The following is a 17,501-nucleotide window of genomic DNA, read 5'->3' as shown; positions in this document are numbered from 1 at the left end:
CTCAGCACCCCTGCATGAGTCTATTGGATTCTCGCATGCTCACGCGCATCCAAATTACCTGGGTTTCTTTTAAAAGTGCAGGTGTTGGTTCAGTAGGTCTGGCACAGGCCTGAGAATCTGCATTCGAAGCAAGCTCCCAGTGATGCACATTCTGCAGGCCAGGGGAGCCCACAGCGACTATCAAGGGTGTCACCCGATGTGTTATATCATTCTCTTTTGTAACAGAAGAAGCCAAGCTTAGAGATGATGAGCTAAATGTGAGAACGCCGGCACGCAAAGCCTGGCTCCCTGGCCTGAATGTCCACCCTGGCAAGTGAAGAAGGGTTATATTGCAGGGGTGAAGGGAACAGGCAGTGCAATCAGAGAGGCACAGGTTCAAACCTCAGCCAGCGGGCACATTACTGGACTTCTCCGAGCTTCAGTCTGCTCATCCTTTAAGGGCCGGTACCTACCTCACCAGGCTGCTTGATAATTAAATGAGATAATTCATGCAAAGTACTTAGCACAACACCTGGGAAAAGGAGCAATCACAGTAGTAAACTGTTTCAAAGCACTTCCGAAGTGCTTAATAAATATGGACTACTTGCAGGGGTGGCACGATCATGTTTAAAGGACTCATCGCCTTCCTAGTTATACCAGTGATGCACACTCCTTGCAGAAAGTTTGATAAATACTGACCCATACAAAGGAGGGGAAGTGATTATGCCTGCAAGCCCAGCTCACAAAGGCAACACAAAAAACCATTTGTAGGCAGTTCATTTCTGTCTTCTTTGTTTCTTAATTTCTAACCCATTAATATTAACCAAATTGATATCACAAGTCAATGGTACCTGTAAGGTCTAATACAGTGGCCACCTGTGCCCATTTAAATTTTACCATCATTTAATTAAAATGAAATAAAATTTAAAGTTCATTATCTCAATTGCACTAGCCATCTTCAAGTGTACAACAGTCTGAGATATGGGACATCACAGCTAAAGAACATTTCACCACTGCAGAAAGTTTCATCAGATACCGTCCCATGAGTCACCTTTCCTCACTTAACATTATGTCATGTACACTTTCACACGTCATCCTTCTCTGAAAACTGATTTCAATGTCTAAATTATGTATATGTGCTAAGATTTATTTAACTAGTCTTATAGTTTGGGACACTCGGTTTGCTCCCAAATGTCCACTGTTACAAATAATGCTCTATGGAACCTCCATAAGCATGAACTTTTGTGACCTGCAGATAAGTAACAACCCAGGTAAAATGACAGGGCCACAAGGACCTGGACATTTTTAAGGCTTTTGATATCTATTCCTAAGTGCTCTGGAAAGACTGTATCAACTGGCTCTCCCAGTGAGTGTCGTTGTTTATTTTAGCCCTTAGCCACCTGAGGGGGAACAAAACAAGAAAATCACATTTCATTTTAATCATGTTTCTTTCATTGTTAGGGAGATTTAAATCTTTTTAAGAGGTTTCCAGGTCAAGTGTATCTATAAAAATTGTTGTATGAAAAGCACACTTGCCGAAGCCCAGAGGAGCCTGCAGCATTTACTCACGGGCTACAGGCGGGGAGGCTGTCGGGAGCCCATCTGCATGGTAAACCCCTGCTGGGTAGAGCGGAGGTCCAGGAAGTGTTTACAGGTTCCAGCCGTAGCGGTGACATCATGTGCTTCTTCCCAGTGACACTACTCATGATGGACAACTTTTTTCGCTGGGTGACACAAAGATTTCCATGCATTGGCCATCCCTGAGCCCCAGGATCATGACTGTACAGTGTGAGACAAAGTACTAGACCCCTCAGCTCAACAGCAATGTAGGGGACCAAGAGGTTGGCAGCAGCTGGCATCTGCCTATGCCCAGCATTTTTTCTTAAATTAAAGGAAACCCTTCTTGGCACTTTGCCCATCATTCATCAATCAAATATTTGTTTATCGAGCAATGTACTGAGTGGAGTATTAGGAGAAAAGGTATAAAATGAGCCAGGTACACGTTTGGCCCTCTATTCCCCCTTGTAAGGTGTGAGCACAGCCTAGAAGGTATAGTTCCAAAAAGCGGTTAAATATACCTGTTGTTTTCATTACACAAATCCCAAGACGTTGAAGGCAAGACCTCAGCTAACAGTGGTTGACATATTCTACCACGTCTTGCTATTATGTGCCTGGCTCTACTCTACAGGCTTCATGGGAATGCAGTGCTCTGGCCTCAAAGAAAGAGGACGCTTCTATGACTAGCCTTGTCTACAGACCAGGAACAGACCAAGGCCCACAGGACACAGGGCAGCTGGGACTGAGGTCACATCGCTGGGAAACGCTTCTCACATTTCCTTCAAAGCCCACACACCAAGTGAGACTCTTTGTATAGCTCAGTGGGATGAGCTGCAGAGGACTGAGGGTTATCGATATGGAGGCTCAGAGGGAAAAATCCATTATTGTTTGTGATATACCATTCTAATAAGAAAAATGAAATGCCAGGTATTCATGGTGGCGATTGACTCACATCCTCCACCAAAGACATTCACATCTTGAACCATGTCCATGTGGCACGAGCCCATTTGTCAATAGCACCTTTTGAAGATGTTGTTCCTGGTTAGGGTAAAGACAAATTGAACCAGGGTGGGTCTTAATCCACATGACTGGCAGTCTTAGAAAGAAGGAAATTTGGATGCAGCCATGTGAAAGCCAGAAGTCTGAGGAAGCCACACGAAGAAACCAGGGATGTTGCCATGTGACGGAGGACCGCCAGCACCAGAGAGCCACAGACTGCAGGAGAAGGCATGGCCTCGCCTGGTGGCCTTCCTGCCTCAAAACCATGAGATGATCAGTACCTGTGTCAGCCAACCCTTGGTGTGCTATTTGTCATAGCAGCTAAGGCCGACTAAGACAAGTAGAGCTATTAGGTACAAATTCGTATGTAACTTCCAAATAAAATCTCTTCAGGTAGTTCAGTAAGAATCTCAAGCTTCCTCCAATGAAGCTGTCTTTATAAAGACAGATTTGGGGCTTAAAATGATCCCCTGCCACTCTTGGTCCACCTTTTTAAAGCTGATCTTCACAGCCACCATTTAAAAACAAAAACAAAAACAAACACTGAAACTCTGCTTACATAAGTTAGATGGTAAACAAATGGATGTAGATGACTATTAGTTCCCTTTCCTCTGAAAAACTTTTATTTTCCACTAACCACATTTTAGATAAGTTGATCATTCTTCCAACTTCCTTTCCTTTATTTATTAAATCTTATTTTATTTTTATTTTTAAATAATGACATATTTTCTCAAGCATTCATAAATGCTACTCAATTGACCAGAGTAACTCTTAGTATTCAAATTATAAGTGCCTAAACCCCACTAGTCAATCATTGTAGCCACATTTTTCCAAAGCTGAAGATTTTCTGGAAATCCATAAATTTTGTCAATAAGCATTAATATTCATTCATAGTGCCTTGAAAAGTTTATATTAAGGTCATTCAGATGTCAAAAATGTCTGATAAGTAAACTGTTTTTTGAAGCTAATAACTCTTCTTTAAGAAATCTGAATTATTCAGACACACACAAATCATGTTTCTTTATGTTCAGAAACTCTTGACAAAACTCTCCTTTCGGACAGTAAATGCTCAAAGGTAAGAAACTGCACAGAATGATATTCTGATATTTTTTGACGTGAAGCCGAAAACAGACTTGGCTGCGGTGCTTCAATTTTATTTCTATTTTTCACCATGTGGATAACATCTTTTGATGGGAAATTCATATCTGCAGCCAAACTTTGACACAGAAGAGCTTCTCTGTGAGGAAAATGGCATGTAAGTTGAGGTGGGGATACTTTTACTTTGGATTCCAGCACTTTGTATGGCATGTGGCCACTTCAGCAACAGTTAATTTCTTGCTAACCATCTCAGAAATACACCTGGCACTTTTTGGACCCACTCCCCTGATGTCATGACACGAAGGTGGAGGCCAGAGGCCACATGAAATTGGCCTTGTCCTACAGTGACCAGCACAGAAAGGGTGTGAGGGATGGAGGAGAACAAGCCTCAACATGTGCAGAACCGGAAGCTGGACTGCAGAACTTTTTCAGTCACTGCAAATGAATACTCTTAATTCTGTTCTCAAAAACAGAACCCCATCAAAATGGAACTTCTGTCCTGTCAGGAATATATCCCATATATTTTCAACACCCCACACAAGACTTTTCTTCTTTGGATGGGATTCACTGAAATTGAGTTTATTAGAGTTTCCTGTTTGTAGCACAGAGCCCTGCTGCAAATCCATCTCTGTACGAATGTGCATGTTTTATCCATCCTAACTATCAATAATAAAAAGGGATTCCAACAAGCCAAGCTAGAAGAATCACTATGTTATTTTTATTATCCCTAGTGAAAATATTGTTTAAAAAATGTTATCCTATGACAGGTAATCAAAGAGAATGTCATCAAAAATTGGAAAGAAAAAAATTATTCCCGGGTTTTGGGGAGTAATTAAGATATTATTTTCTGGCTTTTATGATATTTGCTTTTAAGAAGTTGTGTTATAGACCAGCGATATTGACCAGACTCAGACTTTGAATAAAAGTTCCAATTGAGAGCTTTATTAGCTGTACGGCGACTGCCTCGTCCTCCGCAAAGGAGAGAGCAGCCCCGAGTTTCAGGGAAGAGGTGTTTTCATAGCCTTTTAGGAGGGGGAGGGGGTTTACTAGTAAGTGAGCGAGCAAGCAGGCACAGAAGCGGAACACTGCGGTTAGCTGAAGGTAGCGTATCTATTTTTTTTCCTTTAAGAAAAGCCCCTTCTTGTGAGCAGCCCCATGTTATTTATTGATACTCTCCTTGGAGGCTGCCTTAAGTTATTTATTGACACTCTCCTTGGAGGCCGCTCTAAGTTATTTACACTCTTTTTAGGTGCAGCCCTAAGTTGTTTACACTCTTTTTTATGAGCAGTCCTAAGTGATTTATTTATCTGAAGGCACTTGCAATTCCTATTTCCTAATGTAGTCCTATTCCTATTTTCCCAGTGTGGCCTTACCCTTACAGTTGTACGTTGTTGTGATTTTATTTTCTCATTCTAAGTAAATATTCACTTGCGCACCATGTTTTATGTTTGTAACTTTGTATATTTTTTCTTAAAAAGGGACCACAAAGCCTGTACCTGCCCCCACCTTCTGCTTTTCACTTCAGAGGTTTTAATTCCTCCTAATGACTAAGAACAATGACCACCAGGGGCTAAAATTCTATGTTGAAAATGGTTTTGATTGAATAACCTTGTCATCTGACCTGCTGCTAGTGTGGCTCCGGGTTGAATTCTTTGAACCTGGCAGCTTCCTCTATTCCCTTTGGAATTTGGCTGCAGGCTGCTCAGACCAGCCTCTGTAATTATTGGAAACATTCTGGCTTTTGTTATAAACTATTAAACTGAATACCGGCTTCCTGAGCTCATTATCAGATTTCTCAGCATTCCCCGTTCTCTGTTTATAGAAGCTTCTGGAATTCATGTCACATTCCATGTAAGATGTGTGTTTGCGGCAAGGGGCAGAGTCATTAATTCATATGATGATGTTCCCATAAAAATAAGGGGAGCAGATATGGCTCAAGCCGTTGAGCACCTGCTTCCCACACAGGAGGTCCTGGGTTCTGTTCCTGGTGCCTCCTAAAAACAAACAAGCAAACAGATGAAAATACCAACTCAGGGGAGCTGATGTGGCTCGGTGGTTGAGCACCAGCTTCCCCCATACGAGGTCTCAGATTCAATCCCCAGCCCCTGGTACCTCGAAAATAAGAAAAAGAAGAAGATCATGCCAAGGAAGAAAATGGCCTTCAGGGCACAGAAATCCTACCTGGTGACAAGGTAGTTTTAAGCCATCTTTGTTTTGTGAATCTGATGACTGCCCAGCTATAATTAAGAAACTGTCCCTGATAGTGGGGAAAACAATTTAAATATAAAATACTTACATAAGGGAACTGTAGAACTTTAGGACTTTGCAAAATACCAGTTTTTCAAAATTACTTTCTTAGGTTATTGCATTTCTAAGAATATATTAAAATAAATGAGATTGGAAATTTTGAACAATTAAATATGCTGTCAATAAAACAGAACAATGAAATAGTATTGAATCAATTCAGTAATTAAAATTCTTCAAATATTCTTTTAATTGAATTAAAATAATTCCAATAAATAAAACTCCAAAAAAAATAACAAAATATAAATATCGTTTATATTTCAAGATGGTTAAAGTATAAGAAAAAATAAGTTCCCTGATAATATAAAGGCCACTTGAATGTTCTGACTTAATGAAATTATATTAAATTATTATGTATTTTAGATATAAACATTTTTTTCCTAAAGGCAAAAAAACATTTATTCTGAAACTACTTACTATTCCCTTCCTGGGTATGGGAAAGGAAAATTTAAAAGGAAAATGTTTCAAAACCACGAGACTCCACTCCATGTAGACAAGTGTGACCGTTATTTCCATGGGTCAGCTTGGCTAGGGGATGGTGTCTAGTTGTTGTGTCAAGCACGCACTGGCCTGATGGGTACTGTGAGGGCATTTATCAGATGAATTTGCATCTATAATGAGTTGATTGCATCTACAAGGGACTGCATCTACCATCAACAAAGGAGATTGCCTTCAGCAATGTGGGGACTCTCTTCATCCAGCCAGTTGGAGGTCTTAAAAGCTAGGGATGAGGATTTCAGAAATCAGAAAGAGGAACGTCAGCCTCTACTTCAGTCAGCCAGCTTCCCCTGGGGAGTTCAACTTCACCTTGGTCAGAGTTTCCTGTGTGCGGCCACCCTACAGAGCTGAGCCAATGCCTATAATACATCCCTTTATATATATCTGCTCAATTCTGCTTCTCTGGAGAACCTCATAAAAGCACCCTCTCCTCTCCCATCTCCCTCATTCTCCCATGCTCTGAACACTGATGTATTCCCCAGATTGAGAAAACTTTACCCAGAGGGAAAGAGTATCCCCTTAGGTGGGTGTGGGTGGGAGGGTGGGAGAATTAGAGAAGAAACAGCCTCCTGGGAACCTCTCCAACCCCCCTGCTGGACTTCTGAACCTCCCACCGGGCATCAGAATGTCGGTTCAGGGACAGGCTATCTGCACGCCGTGCGTCTGGTCAGGGAAAGCTCACGTTCCCATTCTGCCTTGAAGGGGCAAGGGCTCAAAGGCAAGCGAGAAGCTTGCGTCCTTATCACCCGAGCCGCCCTCACGTGGGTGGAAGCCACCCCAATCTCACCACTGAAACTGCAAGGTTGCGATTCTGCTGGCATTTCTCACTTGGTAGACGATGATCCGCTTGGCACAGATCCCCAAGGCCATCTCCCGTCCCGGCCGCATCTTCTCTGGGAAAACTTGATGGACCAGCATGCCGTAGTCTGGTGCTGCTGAGCGAACTGCAGCAAGACAAGGCCAAGATTTGGCAGAGGCAGGCACACAGGTTTAAAACGATGGGTTTCAAACTACTCCAAGAAAACACGTGCTTAGGTGTTCTGGGAGAAAACAGCAAGAAAAACAAAACAAGAGTAGGTTTGCCAGATAGGTTCAGGAAACACTGAGCTAAACAAATTTTCTTGCTACAGAATCTCTCCATGCATCTGACAGGGAATGTGCAGGGTGAATCTCCAAGTGCATTTTCCTATTTCCTACATTTTTAACCCAAGGAGTCTCTTTTTTCAAGAGTGTCTACTAAGGGCACCAGGCAAATGGTTATTATGGAAATGGTACAATAGAAAAACAGTATTCTGAGCAAGGTTTTAGAATTCAGACTCTTCTCAGCCATGGCAAGGTAATGGAGTCCTTTTTCCCACTTGTGTCAACTTAAGTCCACAGCAGTATTTTCTGCTTCCCCCCCACACACACAAACACATTACAGATGGAGAAACTGAGGCACAGGCCTAGAAAGTGATGTCCCAGATCATGAGCATGGCTGTTAGAGCAAGATGAGCCATAAGCACTCTGCAGAGAAAGTGACCAGTCCCCTTTGCCCCAAGATCTGTCCTCAATTTACCAAGTTAGAAGACTCTATTTTGTCAGGGTCTCCAGGGTCGTTCGGTGCTGGGGACTGCATCAGACCAACTGAATTCTTAAAAGAGATAAGAGTATAAACCTGATGCAAATGGCTTTTGTTTGAATGGTAGCCGAGGCTCTAGTGGGGGCTCCCCCATCTTCATATCCACCTGGAAGGCAAAATGGGGTTCTTATGGCTAAGAGACTTAAAATGGAGTCTGATCAGATATCATAAACCGCCAAGGTCTGCAAAACTATGAGCAGTGATGTTTCTGAGAACAACTGGACACCGGGAACCAACCGCACGGTGAAGAAATCAGTAACTGTGGACCTTAAAGGACATTCAGAAAGCCCCCAAACATCCACCGATCCTAATTCTTTACAAACAGCTTACATAATCTTCTTTTTCTTGAAAACTCCTTTCTTGAAAACCCCAAGGTGGGACACAGCTTGGGGTGCTCCCTGAATCTGTGCTCCCTGAATTGCAATTCTAAGACCCCCAATAAACTCTTTTGTTGCCTTGCAGCTCGGTCTGTAATTTCTCGGCCAACAGGTGACTGAGGACGGCCCCCTGCAAGGGTTATTTCATATAAGTGAGGTCATACAATATTGTCCTTTTCTGTCTGACATTTCACCCAACATAATGTCTTCAAGTTTCATCCATGTTGCAGCATATATCAGAATTGCATTCATTTTTATGGCTGAATAATATTCCATTGTGTGTACAAATTTTTTTACCCATTCATCTGCTGAAGGACACTTGGGTTGCTTCTACTTTTTGGCTATTGTGAATAATGCTGCTATGAATATTGGTGCTCACATGTCTATTTGAGTCCTTGCTTTCAATTCTTTAGGGTCTATATTTAAGAGAGTAATTGTCAGTTCATATAGTAATTCTAGGTGTAATCTTTAAAAGAACCACCAAACTGCTAAATTGTTTTCCACAGCATTTCGTATGACCACCAGCAATGCACAAGAGATCCAGTTCCTCCATATCCTCATCAACCCTTACTACTGCCCATCTCTCTGATTAGTCATTCTTGTAGAGGTGCAGCAGTATCTCATTGTGGTTTTTATCTGCATTTCCCTCATAACTAATGACGGTGAGCATCTTTTTATGTGCTTATTAATCATGTGTATATCTTCTTTGGAGAAATGCCTATTCCTTTGCCCATTTTTTATTGGGCTGTTTTTTTTTGTTGTTGTTGAGTTATAAGACTTCTTTATATATTCTGGATATTAAATCTTTATTAGTCACATGATTCATAAATATTTTGTCCCATTCTGTGGGTAGGCTTTTCATTCTCTTGATCTTGTCTTTTGATGTACGAAAGTTTTAAATTTTAACAGAATCCAATTTCGCTTTTTTCCTTTTGTTGCTCATGTTTTCAGTAATGTATTTAAGAAACCACTGCCTAATCCAAGGTCTTGAAGATTTGCTACTATGTTTTCTTCTGAGAGTTTTATAGTTTTAGCTCTTAAAATTAGGTCTTTGATCCCCTCTGAGTTAACTTTCCTATTTGGTGTAAGGTAAGGGCTCTGCTTCATTCTCTTGCATGTAGATATTCAGTTTTCTCTATACCATTTGTTGAAGTCATTACACTTTTTAATGGTTTAGTATTAATTTATTTTTTAATTATAAAGAAGTATGACATTTTTCAGTATTCAGAGTCCCAAAATCCTTAAGCTTGCTAAGCATTTTGTATGTGGTATTTAATCTTCATGACAATCCTAAGAGATAGGGGAGCTATCTCTTTTCAGATGAGAAAATGAGGGACAGAAGGGTTAAGTACCCACAAAAGGTCACACAGCTTTTAAGTGGTGGACTGGAAATGTGTGTCCCTTTGTGCCTGAGTCTTCTCTTTTAACTACTGAAACGCAGGATATCCAGAACATTTGGAGAGATAGGCAAACATAAGTAATGTCACCAAGGACATGCTCAATCTGAGAAAGCAAAATAGCATTGTCTGTGCCTGCACACCCTCTCGATTAAGGAATTTTCTGAGACGTCACTTCTTGTCCATCATGTGCTGCTATTGCTGGTGTACTTCTCAGAGACGCTGCATCTCCCCGTACTTCAGGGCATCTCACTACCATGCCCACTTCTCCCTACAGCTGGCAGCCAAGTTGGCACTGGAACCAGGCTCTCCTGGCTCCCAGCCTATATAGAACCTTGTACTGGAAACCATAGGGAACAAAATGGACTATTTCCAGATTGTCATCAAGAGTCACAAGAAGTCCTACCCTTTGACCCTGTAATTCCACCTGGAGAATCTCCCCTAAGAAACTAGACTGAAAAATCTCAGCACCACCGTTCATAGGCTGTTCAACACAGGGTTGTTGACCACAGCTGAGGCTTTTGGGAGTGGGGGGGAGACTGGCTCTTGAGGGGAGAGTGATTTCCTCAAGCCTCTCCTGCCTTAAAAAGGCTTACCAGGTGACCCTTACAGAGGAGCTTACAGAGCATGGAGGGTCACCCGGGGAAGGCACAGTTGTGATGCTAAGTATAGCACAGGGCTGGGGGAAGCAGGCTCCAACCAGTGTGATGCCAGTAGTGTAAAAACAAAACTCACCAACGGAAAAAATGTTTGTAATATTCCACAACCCCTGATTCTGTAGACAAAGGGTTCTGCGGTTGAAAAAGCCTGGAAAACACTGAGTTAACCTTCAACAGAGTATTCTGGGGTTTTGATATGCTAATGTCGTTGACAATCTTGGAGTTGGGATTATGTCACCCAAACTGGACTTCTGCCAAATCTACTTCTGGTGTGAAATAATGAACTAGCAGAGTCAATCGTCAGTGAACCCAGGGCCACAACAGGCGTCTGTTTCAAGAAAATGCCATCCGAGAACGGCTTCTTTTTCTCTTTAATGAGAAAACAGAGCCGTGAGGAGATACACTTGAATAACCCAGTGACTGTTCATGGAGTAACGGGGTCCTGGGAGGAGCCAGCGTCCTCACAGTACTGGCAGCCGGGGGAGGAGAGGAGACCATCCAGAAATGATGCCAGTGCAAGGTGCCTTTGCAAGGCCCCCACACAATTTAGAAAGGCCCATAGCCTTGGACCCAGAAAGTCCACTCGTGGGATTCGGTGCCTAAGGAATGAAGCAGGCAAGCACTGGCTAAAGATTTAGGTACCAAACACCAACTAGCAAAGCTTTTGGAAAAAGACCTTGACCAAAAGGAGGAACTATTAACTACAAATGAGTTTTTATGGCTGAGAGGTTTCAAAATGAGTCCGGAGGTCACTCCAGAGGTTACACTTTTGCACGTCTCAGCAGGATCTCATTGACAGCCACAGTGAACAGTGCCTCAAACGGCACAGATTCTGAGGGCTCTAGAGATGCAGACACTAGAGGCAGGGCAGACAAGCCTCATGGAAGCAGAGTGGGCATCACCACCCCAAATCCTCAAGACTGAGGAACAAACAAACAGGGGGAATGCAGCTATGGACTAAAATAGACTTACTATTACTCTAGTAGTGGAAGACCTTAGAACATTCATGTGAAGTCAGTGGCCACCTGAGGTTCTGAGGGGAGGGAGAGGGAAGAACAGGGGTAATGTGGGCATTTGGGGGACATTGGAATTGTCCTGCATTATATTGCAATGGCAGTTACAGGCCATTATACATTTCATCAAAACCTATAAAATTGTGCAAAATGTAAAGCATAAACCATATTATAAGCGATAGACCATGGTTAGTAGCAGTGCTTCAATATGTGGTCATCAATTGTAACAAAGGTACCACACTAATGAAGGAAAGGGTGGGAGGGGGAGGGGTTGTAGTATATGGAAATTCCGTATTTTTTTTTTAATTTCTCTCCTCTTCCCCCCCCCCCAGCCCCCCATTGTCTGTTTTCTGTGTCTATTCATTGCATGCTCTTCTTTGTCCACTTCTGTTGTTGTCAGCGGCATGGGAATCTGTTTCTTTTTGTTGCATCATCTTGCTGTGTCAGCTTGTGTGCAGGGCCATTCCTGGGCAGGCTGCACTTTCTTTCGCACTGGGTAGCTCTCCTTATGGGGTGCACTCCTTGTGCGTGGGGCTCCCCTACGCAGGGGGCACCCCTGAGTGGCACTGCACTCCTTGCGCACGTCAGCACAGTGCATGGGTCAGCTGCACATGGGTCAAAGAGGCCCGGGGTTTGAACCGCGGACCTCCCATGTGGTAGACGGATGCCCTACCCATTGGGCCAAGTCTCCTTCCCTCCTTATATTTTTGATGTAACATTTATGTAATCTAAAGCTTCTTTTAAAAAAAAATTTTTTTTTAAAGATTTAGATAGAAAACTGTTAATCTCGGTATTGTCTAAGTCTATCCCAGACTGGAAATAATTTTGTATGTCAAATAATAGAGCCTTGAAGGGAAAAATTAGAGGACACTGTGTGCTGATTTGAAATAAGTTTTCAAAAATATTCATGATGTGCGAATATAAGAATATGCAAAAATGTGAACATAAAATAAGCCCAATTTAAATACACTTGCATATTCACATGGGATTGCACAGGACACGGCAAGCAGGACTAATATACTGGAAGGCAGTTGTGCTGTCTTCAGGTGGAGGGATTATCTTGCTGTATTTCCTTTTCTAACCAAGGAGAAGAAGAGGACTCTGTTGAGCCCACATGCCCCCAAGCGAGAAGGATGGCAGTGGGCTCTGGGGTGCGGATGGCAGAGCTCCCCTCATTTGTCTCTCTGTGCACCTTGGGCAGAAAGAGCAGGCCTCACTCCAAGCAGCCTACACAGGGGAATAAAGACCGCCTGCAAATTAAGTCAGATCCACTCAGTATCTCCCACGAGAGACTGAAACAAATAAGACAGGTTTCCTGCATCTTTGCTGATGAGATGGTGGCTTCCCTTCTATGCATTTTCCATCATTTGGATGGGGAGGGGGGGATGCACACAGTGAGCCGGTGACACAAAGCCAGGGTCTGGGGGCAGCAGCCGCCCTGCAGTGGCCTCCCAGAGGGCTGATGGGCTCAGATGGTTCTGGAAGGCCGCTTGTCAAGGGAACGCTGAGCCCTCTTGGGAGAGCACACCGAGGCGGGAGCAGGCAGCTGTGTCTGTCGGTGTTCTTAAATGACGTGATGGCCGGCTGGCCCCTGCTAGGAGCTGCCCACGGGTCTGCTACGTCGCGCAGTGTTTCTACCGCCATACACCGAGAAATGCGTACACCCTGCAGCTCCCTTTGAAGCCAATCCCAGCCAGTTCCCCAGCTGTGGGGAATACAGAGTTCCCTCCCGGTCGCTGCCCAGCTCTGCCTCCACTGCCCCTCTCCCCCACTCCCCCAGCCCTGCACGCAGTACTAACCAGTGTGATTGTTGCTATCGTTAGGGCATTTATTATGTACCATTGCATGCTTCTGGTACACTTCTGTCCTCTCCGGGGCACTTGGGACTCTTTTTAGTCCCTGCTCCCACCACCCTGGCCCAGTGGCAGTGAGATGTGCAGTAAGCAAAGCCCCATGCGTGGGGCAGGAGGGCCACTGCCCTTCCCAGGACAGTGGGCAGAGAGGGGCCCAGAGCCACCGTGGGGTCCCAGACCCCATGGGTGTGCTGTGCTGAAGCCACAGACTTGGAGTTCCCAGCCCAGTTCTGTGCCGTAGCTGCCCTGTGCGTCATCTCTGAGAAATGTGGCCTCCCCACCACAGGAAAATGGCTGGGGCCACTTCTCTCAGGCGAAGAAAGGCCCTCTGGCATCCACTCCCATCCCCCAAACCCCGCCCATCTCCTGGGGTCATCTCCCCTGCCACCTGCTTCCAGAAGCTTCCCCCTGAATCCCGGGGGGACGGAGCAACCTCGCTCGTCCCTCTTTGTGGGTCCGAACCCCCCAGAGAAGGCGCTGGGTCGGGGCAGCCGCACTGCACCCCCTCAACAGACCGAAGGGCGCCCATGGCCTTACCCGCAGGAACTCCAGCTCAGCCTCTGCCCTTCCGAGCGCTGCGGTGACACGGCGCATTTCTTTTTTTTTTTTTAAGATTTATTTATTATTATTTATTTCTCTCCCCTTCCCCCTCCCCACCCTGGTTATCTGTTCTCTGTGTCTATTTGCTGTGTCTTCTTTGTCCGCTTCTGTTGTTGTCAGTGGCACAAGAATCTGTGTTTCTTTTGTTGCGTCATCTTGCTGTGTCAGCTCTCTGTGTGTGTGGTGCCATTCCTGGGCAGGCTGTACTTTCTTTCGCACTGGGCGGCTCTGCTTATGGAGGGCACTCCTTGTGCGTGGGGCTTCCTTATGCGGCGGACACCCCTTCATGGCAGGCACTCCTTGCGCACATCAGCACTGCGCGTGGGCCAGCTCCACATGGGTCAAGGAGGCCTGGTGTTTGAACCGCGGACCTCCCATGTGGTAGGTGGATGACCTAACCACTGGGTCAAGTCCGCCGCCAACGGCGCATTTCTGAGACATCCACTCACCCCTGGAGCGCCATCGTCCCCCGGATCAGGCTGGCGGGAGGTAACCTTCCACTCGGAAGGACGCCTTCCTCTCTGCCTGCTGCACATGAGATGCAGAGAGAGGGCAGGACCAGAGCAGAAGGTGGGGGCCCCACCAGGGCCACAGGAGGGAGGTCCCTTGTGGGGGAGACCCACCCGGGGGGCCTCTTCTAGCACACGACAGGAAGGAGACCCCCTCCAGCCCTCGGGTCTATGGGGGGTCCTCAGAACATGTGAGCCTCCGGGATCCTCACCTACCCACGAAAAAGGCACTGCTTTACGGCCAATGCTGGGATGGACAAGTGCAGATATGGGAAGTCGCTCCACAAGCTGATGGAGGTGACTGCGGCAAGTGACGGAAACGAAGCCTGCCCACCCGAGCCCTCCCACGTTCCCTGCTGCCGGCCACACTGCCTCCCAAGTGGCACAGGAGTAACCCAGGCCCGAAGCTTTCTTTTCTCTTTGCACACACACCCCTGTCCTTGGCTCCTCTTTGGGGCCTTCGCCACAGTCCCATCTGTCCACGGGAAGGTGTCCCACAGCTGCCCCTGGAAGACAGAGTGCTGGGCCCCTGCCCCCACGGCCTTCACCCCCAAGCCTGCCCTCTAGGGAACCCGAGGCCGGAGCGCCCTAGCAGTGGCCGGAGGGGCAGCTTCCCGGGGATCCCCAACTTTCCTGCCCACGCTCCGAGGATCAAGGCGCTGAGGGAAAAGCCGCCCCCCAAGGCACCTGCAGCTGAGGGGAGCTCTGAGCTGGCCGCTCCGGAGTTCACCTGCCCTTGTGTCCTAAATCAGCCAACCGTGGCCTCAGGCCGCCTCCCAGCCTGGCCTTGCCAGGACAGTTCCCAGGGGCTGAGGGCGACCTCCCACAGGAGAGGCTGCTGCGAGCCTTCTCAGGAAGGGGTGAGCCAGGAGAGGAGATCGGGGACACAGCCCGTGTACCCTACATCTGCAGGCTCCTGGCGTGGCCCCCGGCGCCTGCGGCCTGAGAATCCCCAGCTGGACGGCCTTGTGGGGTCTGAGCTCAGCTCAGAGGGAAAGAAATTGCCCTGCCTTCAGGCCCCTTGACCTGGCATCTCACTGCCAGCCATATGTCCTTGAGAAGAATTCCACGTGGAACTGGAAAAGCTCCGGGCATAGAATATTTATTTCTATGTCACATACCCAAGAGAGATGTCGGGCAACTCCAATGGCATAACAACCAGTGTCACTTCCAGGGTGCTTAGCGGGGCCAACACCCAACAGTAAGGGAACGGAGAGCGGGCAAAGCCCACCCACCCGTGTAGGATGTCGCACAGCCTCTCCCGGCGGTCACTAGGAAGGCCTCGGGGACACAGAGCACGCTGCGTGAGAAAGCAGGATGCAAAGCGAAGGTGGCGGTGCTGACTACTGGCCACACGTGCCCGCACGTGGCCGGCGGCCGGGTGAGTATGCAGAGAGAGCCAAGTTGCTCTGCCGGGAGGATGTGATTAAAGAGATTTATTTTTATACTAAATTGTCTCTGTTTCCCTCTTTAAAATGCAAATGTAATCATGACACTCACTGCTTAGAATTCTTTGGAGGCTCCCCATCTCTCACTACATTAGCTTTCAAATTGCTTTCCTTTCCAGGCATCAGAACCGCTTATGAAACCAGCTGGAAGCCCCCCGGGAGGGTGTACTAGACCCGGAACTGAGGGGAGGCGCGCCCAGCCTCAGAAGTCCCCTCAGCCCTGGTCCCCACGGCCCCCTCAGCCCTGGCCCCTGTGGCCCCCACTGTCCCCTCACCCCTGGCCCCCATGGCCCCCTCATCCCTGGCCCCCGTGGCCCCCGTGGCCCCCTCAGCCCTGGCCCCCATGGCCCCCTCAGCGCTGGCCCCCACGGCCCCCTCAGCCCTGGCCCCTGCAGCCCCTCAGCCCTGGCTCCCACGGCCCCCTCAGCCCTGGCCCCTGCAGCCCCCTCAGCCCTGGCCCCCATGGCCCCCATGGTCCCCTCAGCCCTGGCCCCCACAGCCCCCGTGGCCCCCTCAGCCCTGGCCCCCACGGCCCCCGTGTCTCCCTCAGCCCTGGCCCCCATGGCCCCCTCCTCCCTGGCCCCCATGGCCCCCATGGCCCCCTCAGCCCTGGCCCCTGCAGCCCCCTCAGCCCTGGCCCCTGCAGCCCCCTCAGCCCTGGCTCCCGCGGCCCCCTTAGCCCTGGCCCCCACGGCCCCCGTTGCCCCCTCATCCCTGGCCCCCATGGCCCCCTCAGCCCTGGCCCCCGCGGCCCCCTCAGACCTGGCCCCCGCGGCCCCCTCAGCCCTGGCCCCCACGGCCCCTGCGGCCACCTTAGCCCTGGCCCCTGCGGCCCCTGCTGCTCCTGAGCTGCCAGCCACCAGCCTCCTGTGACCTGAGCAGCTCAGGGGAGGGGCCGCCTCGGGAGCACCCTGGAGGCCCTCTGTAGCACCCAGCAGAGCTGCCACCCCTGGCCAGGCCTGGAGCTGGTCAGGAGACCGGGACGTGACCCCAGACTTCCCAGCTCCCTTGACCTCACAGAACGTCAAATTTCTCGGCTGCCGTGGAAATAGCAGCAACTGCGCGGGGCTGGTGTAGAGATGAGAAGAGGCCAAGTGCGCAGCAGGCGTCTACCAGTCAGGACTGCGAGGATGACGACCCCACGAGGGGGTCTGCAGCGAGACCACGGGGCCAGCAGGGCACGTCTCGGGGAGGCCCTGGCTTCCAGGCAGGGGAGAGGTGGAGGCCTGGCAGGATCTGGGCGCGGCGCAGGAGGTGGAAGCGAGGACGGACAGGGCTGAGCGCAGAGGCAGGGGGTGGTCAGCAGGGAACCGGCGGCCCCGGGGGCATCGGCCCTCGGGAAGGAACACGGCCTGTGTCCAGGGCCAGCTCTGCCTCCCCAGCCGTCTCCACAGCCTCGGCCCGCGGTGTCCCCAGACTCAGCACTGGAGCCAGGGCCCCGGGTCTGTCACCACGTGTGGGAATCCACAGGCAGGGGCTTAGCTGCTGGGCCATTTTCTAATAGAGCAGCCCTGTTCCCCAGCACTGCTGCTGGGTGCAGGCGCCGGGGTGTGGGCAGCCAGCAGCCCAAGCCACGCTTTGGAGTGTGT

The 17,501-nt window shown here is 48.2% G+C and overlaps 1 pseudogene; it reads right to left on the bottom strand.

Annotated features, from left to right (window-relative positions):
• LOC131278914 (FERM and PDZ domain-containing protein 2-like) overlaps nucleotides 1-17,501 on the bottom strand; it is a 104,620-nt pseudogene that overhangs the window by 39,987 nt on the left and 47,132 nt on the right.

This window comes from Dasypus novemcinctus, chromosome 6 (genome assembly GCF_030445035.2).
Source record: "Dasypus novemcinctus isolate mDasNov1 chromosome 6, mDasNov1.1.hap2, whole genome shotgun sequence".
NCBI classification, from domain to species: Eukaryota; Metazoa; Chordata; class Mammalia; order Cingulata; family Dasypodidae; genus Dasypus; species Dasypus novemcinctus.
This window is presented reverse-complemented; position numbering and strand designations above follow the sequence as displayed.